The sequence below is a fragment of the Durio zibethinus genome, chromosome 12 (assembly GCF_047325235.1).
Source record: "Durio zibethinus cultivar Kanyao isolate XHJ-2024 chromosome 12, ASM4732523v1, whole genome shotgun sequence".
NCBI classification, from domain to species: domain Eukaryota; kingdom Viridiplantae; phylum Streptophyta; class Magnoliopsida; order Malvales; family Malvaceae; genus Durio; species Durio zibethinus.
This window is the reverse complement of record NC_143173.1, coordinates 22535317-22547959: the sequence shown is the minus strand read 5'-3', so window position 1 is coordinate 22547959 and position 12643 is coordinate 22535317.

The window sequence follows — 12643 nt, the reverse complement described above, 5'->3', positions numbered from 1 at the left end:
TTTTTGAAACTTTTTCCAATTTTATGCAAAGTTTTTGAGTAAGCATAAATGCTAGTAATGTTAAATAATTGCATTACATATTGTGCCACAAGTGTTGATTCATCGGAGAGGAGGCGATTAAAATATTGAGAAAATTGTGTAACTTTACAGGCATTTTAGCATATTTTGGCACATGAACCTTTAGTTGTGTTTGAATAGATATTAGTATTTAGCGGAAAAAAAAAAGAAAGTAAAAAAAATAATAGTGGAAATGAAAAAGATCTATGAATATTTAATTTGGATAAGTAAAATTAATAAATAAAAGAAAATTAGTAAATATTGTTTGATTAAAGAATGTAAAAGCAAAGGAAAGATTTATTATTTTTGTAATGTGCAGGTTTAAGAATTTGGCTGTTTAAATGAAGTTTAAATCAAAATAGTGAGTGGTTATCAATTTTTTTATTAAGTGTAATTATTCACTTAAATTTTTTTTTTAATAAAACCTAAAATTAATTCAAAGTTTATCAAAAGATAACTTAGTCTTTGAAATCAGATATAGGATTAGCAATTCAATTATGTATGAAAAAACATTAACATTTTTATAACATCCGTTAAAAGATAATACTAATTAATCGCATACGATATTTGAGTTTTGATAAAAACAATATTGACTTTAATCTTTTAAATTAATTCTTTGAACTTCATTTATTTGTATTTTCCTAAAAATGTTAATTATTTTATTTTGAATAAAAATAGAAATCTTTCGTATCGAAATATTTTTTAGTCTTTTGAATATCTAGGTGAAATTTTAAAAATATTTTTCTACTTTCAAAATTTTTATGATAATTTATCAAAACGAAGATACCATATTTTTATAAAAGAGAATTGTTGAGAATCTTTTCAATATTTAGGTAAGATCTTAATAATTATTTTTACTTAAAATATTGTCTTATTTTATTTCTAAAATATTTCTCTTTATTTTTTTAAAATCATTATTAAAAAAATTCATATGAATGCAACAAACTAAATAATGTGGAAGTAAAGTAAAATGCATGAATGCAATAAATTAAAATATACATATGATAATTAAAAATGCAAGTGTATACAACAAAATATATTATGTAAATAAAATGCAAATGCATGGAGATCCAAAATTACCACGTGAAAGGACAAATTTACCCCTTTTAGGCAATTTAGATCGTATTGCTTCTCGCTTTCATATTTCTTGCTCTCATATTGACTCCGTGACTTTATTATGTCTAACATTAAAAATAGGGTGTTTAAATCTAAATTTGTACTTGCACTCAAAATCTGACTTTATTTTGATGAAATTTACTAGAATTTCCATAACACGCTTGTTTTTTAACTTTTGTGGTGCTTTTGTAGTTAAATTTTGATTTTTAAAATCTCAAATTATATTTTTATTAATTTTAAGTCTTAATAATCCTAATCAATACAATTTTTGAGATTTGACCCAAGTTTAATTAAGTGGAATTTTGGTCAAAATGCAAGCTTTGTTCAAATCCAAATGTTTCCTAGTTAATTTCTTTCAAAACTCCGTTGACAAAGTTTGACCAAATGGCTTTGGATTTAACCACGTTTGAGCCAAGTTTTACCAAAAAAAAAAAAAAAAATGATTGAATTACTTTTAAAGATTTAACACATGAATTAACCAACAATCTTGGTTTCAAAAGATTTCAAAATTTCCCTTCGATTTTTTGTCTCAGAAGTATAAATTTGACCAAATTTAATTAAGTTGATTTTTTAGTTTACTTTAACTTTCATCTTCTTTTTTTTTATTATCAAATATAAAATGAACTTATTCCAAAGATTTAGAATATTCATAGAGTTCAAAACTTTTGAAGAAGATCCAGATCTTAACTTTTAAATATCAAATTTGATTGAATATATTCGGATAAAATTAAGTGTTTATAATTATTATATTTTTTAATTATATATTGAAATGTTTCTTTATCATGTGAATAGTTTAGAATTTAAATGTTTAAAGTAAAAAAGAAAGAAAGAAATTCAATAAAAGAGATGAAATTTTGTTAATCTATAAAATAAGATAGGTTTGGAATTACTTCTACACACTTATATATATATATATATATATTTTTTTTTTCAGAACTAATTTCAATGAGAAAATTTAAAAATCTTAACATGTCTTAGTAAATAAAATTAATTATAAACTTTTATTAATAATTTCTTATAAGTTTAATGAGCTCCATTAATTTAGGTTTTTTTTTTTCCAATTGTATATAATTTTTCATGTACATATTTTTATTTTTTTCTTTTTCATTTTTTCCAAATTTATGAAATAATAACAAAAAAATAGAAAATTATATAAAATCTAGCATATATTAAAAACAATAAAGGATATGATTAATTTTTCGTTGTGGATAATGTTAAGTTACCTAAACCAATAATAACTTAAAAGTTTATTTTTATTAAAATAAAAAATATACTAAAAAAAAAAAACAAAATAATAAAAAATAAACTTAGATAAAATTCATAAAAATAAATTTGAAGACCATAATATAAAAAGTTGAAGTTGATGAAATCTACAAAAAAAAAAAAGCAAAATAAATAAGGATACCGGTTAGGATTGATAAAAATTAAATATTAACGCAACTTGTTAAGCTTAAAATATATTTTTGAAAATTGAAGAAAATAATAAATATATAAATGTCATTTTATATTTAAATCTTTTTTCTCCTTTCCTTTCTTTAACTTCCTTCCAATTTGGAGTGATTTAAAAATGAAACCTTTGAAGGAAAAAGAGGGATGCTCAACTTCCATTCATTTCCTTTATTTTAATTTTAAATAAAAATTAAACAAGAAATAGATTTTTTATTTCCCTTACTTTTCATTTCTTTCCTTAATCTCCAATTCTCCACTCACCACTAAATTCAAACATAGGTTTAAGTAATGCCCATAACTTTTGAATCCATTGTGGCAAATGGCAATGTTCATGATTTTTTTTTTTTCAAAATTATTAACAGCAGTGCCACTAGCTTTGAAAATATTATGACCGCTAGAGTGTAATATTACTATCATTAGTGCAGGCAACGCGGCTTTGCCCAGTTTGTTAAACACCGTGTCATTTCCAATCATCTTAAGCATCAAATATCTATTCTTTCATCCTATGTGCATGATAAAAGTTTCCACCAAGCTAATTTGTGCATGACTAAAGTAAAAGTTGGTGGATGAAACTAAAAGATTTAAAGACATTCTTACTAAAGTGGTGAACTGGAAGTAATATTATCAAGATTTACCCTGAAAATCAAAGCCACATATAATGTCCAGAAATCAAATAAATAATACTATAATTATATTAAAAGTAACCTTGAAGAAAGCATCAAGAAAAGTAACTATAAAGAAATATACATGAAAATATTGTATTGACATAAAAAAAACTAAAACAGAGCATTAGTTGTATTCACATTCATATTGGACATTAGAAAATAAAATAAAGTAAGCTGCCGAAGGAGACCTCTGAATCAGTTTCTAATTAATGGATATCAACAATCGTTACTGCACTCTCAAAGATATGTCGATATAGGTTAAGCACATTTAATTTTGATGTACCAACAAATCTAATGCCTTAGTTTATTTAAAAATCTCAAAGATATATAACAATAATAATAATAAAAGAGGAAAAGAGATGATTTAACTGAAAAAAGTATAAGTTAATGAACCAAGATCCAATTTTCAACATGTATGATAGCATTGATAAAGTAATTCTTAAATTATCACTAAACTCATAAAGGTTATTTCAGTTAGTAAGAGTAGTTTTTTTTTTTTTTTTTTGAATTAGTTGTTCGTAATGAAATAAAAGTATAAAAAAGATTCGTGTGGAAAAACAATTAGATTCTAATAAAAACTTGGATATTACAAAAATCTTTTAAACAAATATATTTGTATAATAATACATATTCATATTTTGATACTAGAAATGCATCAAACATATATAGGGGATAATTCAAAAAAACAAAATAATAGTGTTGTACAAATGGAACACATATATGGAAGAACAAAAGGACCAAATTGCAGTAATTACTAATTTGTCATAAAACCTTATGAAATTGTATATGGTCCTCAAAATAAGTCCCATGGAACTAATACCTGGCTTTCAGAAATAAAAGGAAAGAAAGGAAATATAAACAGAAATGCCTTAGATAAAGAAACAATCAGCATCAATGAAATGAGCAGTTAGCATTAAAAATTGCAAATTCACAAAACGCTCTTTTAGTTTGAATAAAAAATGCAATCCATCACCCAGAAAATTAAACTCCCATCTTAAAAAACCAGATTAATCAGCAAAACTCAAGTGGTTATCAATCATACAAACAAAGACTAAGACTTGGGATTATCAAATCAATGCAAAAACTGCACAAACCACCAAAATAGAAGAAACTCAGATCACAAAATCCAATAGTTCAATGGTCAATAAATAAAAGAGATTGGCCTTTTTATATCCAGAAACTACAACTCAAGAAAACCCACATCTTGGAATTTTATATAAATGAAAAGATTGGAAAAGAAACAAAGAAAAAAAGCAGAGTTTATACAACTTTATTACACATCAAATAATAAAACTACAAAAAAAAACAAAAAAACAAAAACAAACCCACTTCACTGGAAGGAATGAACCATGTCACCTGTATTTTTTACACTGTTCTTTAAAGCAATCTAGCTCTTACTAACTGAAATGAAACCATGCACAAAAAAAATGAAACAATCCTAAAATTTTGTTTCATCTCCATTCTAATATTATTAAAGCAATTCTTAAATTATTACAGGGGAACTGAAATTTCAGTTTTGTAAGAATTAAAATCTATAACCCTAAAATCATGTAAAAAAAAATTAAAACACAAAAACAAACCCAGAAACCAAAAAACCAACAAAACACCCACTAACTTTTCTTGGGTCCTGAAAAATAAGAAACTGACCATTTTAAGTTCAATCCTTTAAGTTGAGTTAATAGCTTAACAGCAATCAATTGTCCTTTTTTTGTGCATTTTCTTATTTCATGAAAGTCATAATTTGGTAGTTCTTAGCATAACATAGTAATGCATTTAAGTTAGTGGTAGAATCTGATTCTTGAAACAATCATGTGATAAGGAATATCAAGTATACGATTTAACCTTTCAAAATAATATTTAACCCACTAAAACAACTGAAGAGCTCACAATTCAATGACTGGAGCCTTAGAAGAAACTGATCAGCTAGGTCATTAGAATTAGCTGTTGTTGTAAAAAAAAAACAGGAATAACATTCATGATCGAATAATAGCATGAATGAAGACAAATAAGGACAAAAAAACACTTTGTAATTAAGACAATTACATAGAAATGAGCATCTGACATAGTTGCAATGAATGATACCTATCAGTACACATCTAGAGAATTGAAAAGTTGTAAGCATGAAAAGATCATAAAGTACTGCCCTGTCTTTCGTAATCAGATAATATAATTCATCGACAATAATTAACCTACAAAAATTCATAATTTTGGTTAAGGCAAAAGGAAAAGGGAAATAAAGATGCTTCAAGCTAGTTGAGGTAATTTCTCACATCATCTTCGAACTGGATGGTGCCTACTTATTAGAATAGAGGTTCTGTAGATATTGTAAATTTAATGTTGAGCCCAAAGTTTTCTTCTTTGATTGGTGTTTGCCAAGAATCCACCAAGGTAATCATCAGGCAAACATTTGCAGAATTCAAGATTTTAATGTTGATGAAATCTTAATAACAATACCTTACTAAAAATCTCATATGTGTTTGCTAAAGAAAAACAATTCATTGCCAATACTTCAGGAGGCTGCAACCCTTTCTACTATAAACAGGAGATGATTGGAAATGATAATATATTTCAATAATATCCAAAGCAAAGGGATAAAAAGCAATGAACCTACCATTTTTGCCCAATCAATAACTTGTTGTTTTACTTTCTCCATTGATAATGATTTCTCAGTCCTAGGACATCCATATAGAGATAAACTTTCAGCTTTATCTTATTTTACACATGCCTTGTAAAACTCCAAAACCTTTTTCTGTTCATCTTCTCTGCACACAACAGCTGATGAAGCTATTGAAATGTGCAATGCCTCTTTCACTACCCTAATGTGCTTAAAATCTTAAAACAAACCAAAAACAACTCAATATCAACATTGATTGCTCAAAATCAAAACGCAAATATTTGTCGCTAAGTCACAATTGTCATTTCTTATGCATATTTGTCCCTCCTATTCAAGATGTACATTATTACACCCCACATATTAAAACAGACATTTTATGGAAAAACATGAAACAGTCTCCTCCTGATGATAAGTGACATAAGCATACCTTATGAGCATAACAAAAACCGAATAGAAGAGAAATAATGATCAAAATTGTAATCAAATGCAAATGAATATATTCAATTAGTTTTCCTTTGATGACAGAAGAGAATGAGACAATTAAAACTTGCCTTCTGAGCATTTAAACATGAATAATATACAAATAGGGGAAAAAGAGTAAAAAAAAAACATTGTACCTTAGCTCTTGAAATGATCTTAACAACAACGGGTTGATCCTTGAGCTCACTCGTTTCACCTTTAACAAAGCAAGTGTGACCAAAATGTCCTAGTCCTACTTCTTTTCCAAGCTCATACTTAGCTCCAAAATTCTTGCCATAACTACAGCTCTTATCCAGCGTTTGTGCTAGCTCAGTTCCGTGATACTCGAGGATCGATCCTTCCTCTGGTTTCCTACCAAACCGCTTCACCTGTTATGCTTCATCGGCGAAAATGATCGCTTGAAGAACTTTTTTGGCGTCGAACCCCTTGAAGCCCTCGCCGGATAAGGTAATACTTCCAGAGTAAGCAGATTTGCAGACACCCCGTGCGGGTATAGACTGGGCCATGGACTATGGTTCGAAGATCTAGCTGAAGTATTCTTCACTGACGGAATATTAATAGCATTGTTACCTGACTGTACTGACATTTGTTCCGAATCGACTGAAACCACCACTATCATTGTGGTAACATTTGAAATTGTCGTTTCATTTACTCCCGTTTGATTAACTTTGCCGTAACACTGCCCCATCCTAAATTCCCCTGATCACAACAAATTCAAAAGTGTACACATCGGACGATTCCAACAATCTTCCTCCCTTCTCTATTTGATCTAATAATAAAAGAAATCTTCCTAAATTCAAACATGGATGCCCTGTTAAACTAACCCAGAAAAGCGCATGAAACACTTTCAGTTTTTTCACTCTGTTTGTCTGCTTTTGTGCCCTTCGGAATATATAAATATATATATATATATATTTTTTTTGCATTTTAAAATTTTATCCAAAACAAAAACTAAATGTGGCCGCATGTCAAGCCAATATTAAAAAAAAAACAGACACAACTCGTGTTAATACCAGAATGCTAACTAGCAGAACTTAAACTTTAAGAGGCCGTTAGATAGTCATCCAGGCGAGGGTTCAATCCCCCATCCCCCTCCCCATTGTACGGGTATTAGTCTCCTTTGAAACCAAAAAACAAAAAACTTTAAGCAAAAGAACCTTTAAAAGTAATTGGCGAAAAAACTTTAAAAAAATAAATAAAAGAATAAAAGACAGTTGTCATAGCTAGGATCCTTAAGGGATCCTTTTTACACGTACACTAGTATTGATAATTTTTAAATAATAAAAATTTTTTAACTTTATTGTTTACTTAGATAAGTTTTCATTTTTTTTATATTTAAATAAATATTTAACATTTAATTTACATTCAAATAAACTTTTAACCTTTAATTTATACATAAATAAATCCTTCAATTTAGATATAAAACTTATTTTAAAAAGTTAAATAGTTTAAAATTTTTTAATACTTTAATCTTTTTTTGTGAATGAAATTTTAAATTCAAAATTTTAAAAGGCATATTTATTTGTCATTAAATTAATTGTTTGAATGTTAAAAAAACTCAACCTTTTAAAGAATAGAAGTGTGTGGATATATGTATAAATATATATATATATATATATATTTCATTGGATCACGAATATTAAAAAACATCATTGTTATGAAAGATGATTATCATGTTTCAACGGGTAAAGATGTTATTGTAATTTAAGATTATTTTTTAAATCAAAGTTATAGTTTTTCAAGAATTTTATCATTATTTAGGTATTATATAATTTTTTTTAGACAAATATAAATTCATTAACCATTAACAGTTCTCACCGTCCTTTACAACTACAGCACTGATACAATCTGGATAGCCCTCTACCCAATATCTGGTTTCAAGTGTTCCTACTGCTATTGCTGCTAAGGTGTAGGCTGCTTCATTTGCATCTCTTGTAATGTGGAAACAATATGAATATACCATCTGCTTCAGCTTAAACTGTGCCTCTTTCATGATATTTCCAACAGGAGACAGATCCACTCTCTCGTGCTTCAGTAGCTTGATAATGCTCAGGGCGTCAACCTCCACCCTTATTCTATTGATTCCCATTTCAGTAGCAAAGTCGATGGCGTGCACCGCTACTAATCCCTCTATGCGCATGGCACTAACCGGTTTAGACAGGGCACCTAGGACAGCCCCTTTGTGGTCTCTGATTATCACCCCGATGCCACCTTCCTTTGTTTCAGCTCTAAAAGCACCATCAAAGTTCTCTTGTAATGGTCATCCCTTGATGCCTTCCAGACCTCCTTCTCACTTCCTGGCTTGTATGTCTGTCATTTTTTAGCCTCATAGCAATCTGTCACAAATTTCACTGCAAAGGAAACTGTGGAATATTGAGGTCTGTTTATGTTGCTTTTGATCTCATCATTTCTACCCTTCCAGTTTGCCTAACAAAGGGTGAGCCAAAGATCAAACTTATGGTTATCCAAAGAGCGTGCCACATGGGCAATCCATTCCATGGTGTTTTGAAAGTTTTCTCTCGACCGCTCACGTGCTAGATTAGCAAGCTTCCAGGTGTTCTCTATTTTTGTGCACGCCTTCATTGCATGCAGAGCTGTCTCTTCGCCTGTATGGCATCTTAAGCAGTCTGCATTATTCATGATTCGTTTTCTTTTCAGAGTTCCATACACTGGTAGCAGTCCAAGAGCCAGTCTCCATCCAAATATTTTGATTTTGTTTGGAAGCGGGGCCTTCCATAATTTATTCCACACCTCCTTATTCTCCCTTGTTTTGGCTTTACCTGTTGTTCTTTGATCAGTTCCACTGTTCCTACCTTACATACCTAGAAGATGGTACCCACTCCTATCCGTGTACTGTCCGTCTTTGGTGTAGCTCCATATTTGTACATCAGGGCAGTCGACCGAACTGATCGGGATCAAAGTGATTTCATTTCTTGTTTCTGTGGAGAAAAGGTCCTTCAGTATTCCTTCATTCCATTGGCGCGTGTGTCCCAATTTATGAGTTCATGAACCATCATGTAATCTCCACAGCTCTATTTCAGGGTGTTGGTTTGAAGTCATGAATGTTCGGCACACATTTGTCACTCCAAATCCTGATTTGCTGGCCATTCCCAACCCTCCACCTCATACCCAACTGTAGAACATCTCTCCCCATACATATACTGCGCCATGAGAAAGATGGTTGTCGCACCATCTCTGCCTCCAATAATGATTTCCTTGCAAAGTGTTTTGCTTCTAAAACCTTGTAAACCAGAGAGGATTTGTTGTTTAGTAGTCTCCATCCCTGCTTCGCAATTAGCGCCTTATTTAAAAGTTAGAAGACTCTGAATCCCAGCCCGCCCTCCAGCTTGCTAAAACACATGTCCTTCCAACGCACCCAATGTATTCCTTTGCTTCCCACCTTCTGTTTCCACCAATAGTCACACACTACTCTATTGAGATCATTGCATAGGCTTTGTGGGAACAAAAAACATGACATTGCATAAGTTGGGAGAGCTTGTAGGATAGACTTTATGAATACTTCCTTACCTTCTTGCGACATCCATTAGTTGCTCCAACAATGGATTCTCTTTCCATTTTCTCCACTATCTCCCGAAAAGCTTTTTTCTTATTTCTCTCTACTATCATAGGCAGCCCTAAGTACTTTTCAGGATTACTTGTACTCTTGATCCCAAACAGCTGCTTTATGATCTCCACTTTGTCGTTACTAGTGCTGCGACTAAAAAACAAACCCGACTTCTCATAGTTTATTTTCTGCCTCGACCATTCCTCATAAATCTTTAACAAGTGTTTGACCCTCTCATATTCTTTTTGGTTTGCCTTCATGAATAGCAGACTGTTATCCGCGAAAAAGAGAAGAGTGATCCGTAGGCCATTTACACTAGCTCGGACTCTTTTTAGCTTGCCTTCCAGTTGATCATTTTGAAGAAGTGCGAATAATCCCTTCGTGCAAAGAATAAACAAATAGGGTGATAGGGGATCACCTTGCCTAAGTCCCCTTTTTGGAATAATCATATCAGTTAAAGTGCCATTTACAATCACATTGTAAGAGACAGAAGAAATACAATGCATAAGGACAGACACCCACTTCTCATTAAGGCCCATCCTCTTCATAATAGCTTCTAGAAAACCCCATTTCACCCTATCATATGTTTTGCTCATATCTAATTTAACAACACTCCATCCTTCCTTACCCTTTCGTTTGGATTTTAGTGTATGCAGGATTTCATAGGCAATGAAAACATTATAAGTTATCAATCTACCTGGTACGAAGGCACTCTGGTTTTCATTTATATGAAAAGGAAGGATCTGTTTAAGCCTCTTAGCTTTCAAGGATACCAGGACAGGACAATGAGCAGAGTGGGTTCTTGGTAAGTGCCTCACAACAGCTCTAGAGAACCTTAAGAACCAGGCAGTGTTGGCAAAAGCACGATCAATTCTTTCTTGTAAGAGGTCAGTGATTTTCCTATTATTTGTCCAAGTGAAACGGGTTCCAATAAAGCCTAAGTCTACAAGCTGGCAATGGTCAAGACATTCATGAAATAACCTTGACCTAGCAAAAGAGATGGGGGCACCTCCTTTTTTATCCTCAGATGAAAGAATTTCATTAAAATCACCTACTCCTAACCACGGGAGATTATGATGATCAGCAACAGTTTTTAAATTCTCCCATAACAACTTACGTTCATGTAACCTAGGACTAGCATAAATGGCAGACAAAAACCCAAGCGATATTAGAGGATCTTACCCTTACAGTGGCATGGATCTCTTGTTCTGTTGCACAGATATCACTCACATTCACCAAGTCTGACCTCCATAATAGCCATATGCCTCCTTTAAAGCCAATGGTGACGGTATGCTTCCAAGCATCAAAAGGAAGATTGTCAATGATATGCCGCACGTCCGCTCTACGAGCACGAGTCTCGGTAATCACCATAAGTTCTTGTACATGCATGCTTACAAGCTCTCTGGCTGTACGGACAAAGTCATGGTGTCTCGCCCCCTACAATTCCATAGTAGAACTGACATTGATTGTGTGGATAATTGGCTCATAGTTCTCCTTTGGAACTGTTGCATGAATTGCTCCTCCAATGGGGTCCTTCCTGACCCCACTATGTTCATTTTTGGGTAGATTTTTGTCTTGTGAACGAGGGTCTCTTCCACTAGCAGAATGGAGGAACTTACGCAAATGCGAAATTGTTGGACCATCGGGTTGACTCTGATCTTCATTACCATTACTTTTGTCCTGTTCATCATCACCTCTACGGGTTGTTTTGCTAGCTGCATCTCCTGGATTGTCAGCATCCATATTGGGGGTTTCATCTTTCCTAGTATCCAAGAAGGATCCTGATATTGTGTGGAGTTTGATGCTTCTAAGTTCAACACTGGCTTTGGAAAAATCAAGAGGGGCAGTGTTGGTTCTTTCCTCATTTCTATCTCGTTCTTTGCTCTTGTCACTGGTCGATCTCCTTCCTTTGTCACGTGGTGAAATCGACCTTCTGAGTCTGCCTTCAGTGAACGAATGAGAGGTTTGCTTCTCAAGGCCGAACGAGAATTCTGTGGTGGTTGTTGTTGTACGTGGTTGCTCCCTTGAGATGCTACTGGCTCCCATGTTCTTTGTTGCCCATAGGTTTGGGCAGCTTAGGCCCATAGCCAATCTGCTTGATTTATCCCTCGTTCCCTGCAAAATCGAGTTCTCTCGCTCCCTATCATCTTGTTGGTTGCAGGTCCCCAGATTGGTTGGTTGCAGGTCCCCAGATTGGTTGGTGGGGGGGGAGGATCATGGTTAGTATTTTCTTTTTGGATGCTTGAGTTAGGCGAGTGATTATTTTGCTTTGCACTGGTTTCTTTATTTTTCAATTTTAATTTGACATAAATAGATCATTCAATTTTTGACAAATCGGATCACTAGTGCTAATTCATTTTTTGGTATAGGTAGATTATTTCAATTTTCAACTATTTGAATCCCTAGTTCTAATTCATATTTTATTCCCACATCCTGATTACTATATATATGGTAGTATTTTTTTTCTTGCATAATAAATTTCATTTATTAGTATTTTTTTCATTAAAACTGCTACAATAATCAAGATGCAAAATAATTTAAACAAAGTGGAAAGATCATTGTAACAAATTAACTTGATAACTTTATAGAATGTAAACTTCCGAATCATTTCCTTTCTTTTTATATATGCGGGCAAATGAAATTTTTTGGGCGCATATGATGCAAAAAAAAAAAAACAAACTTTTGTATTTACTAATT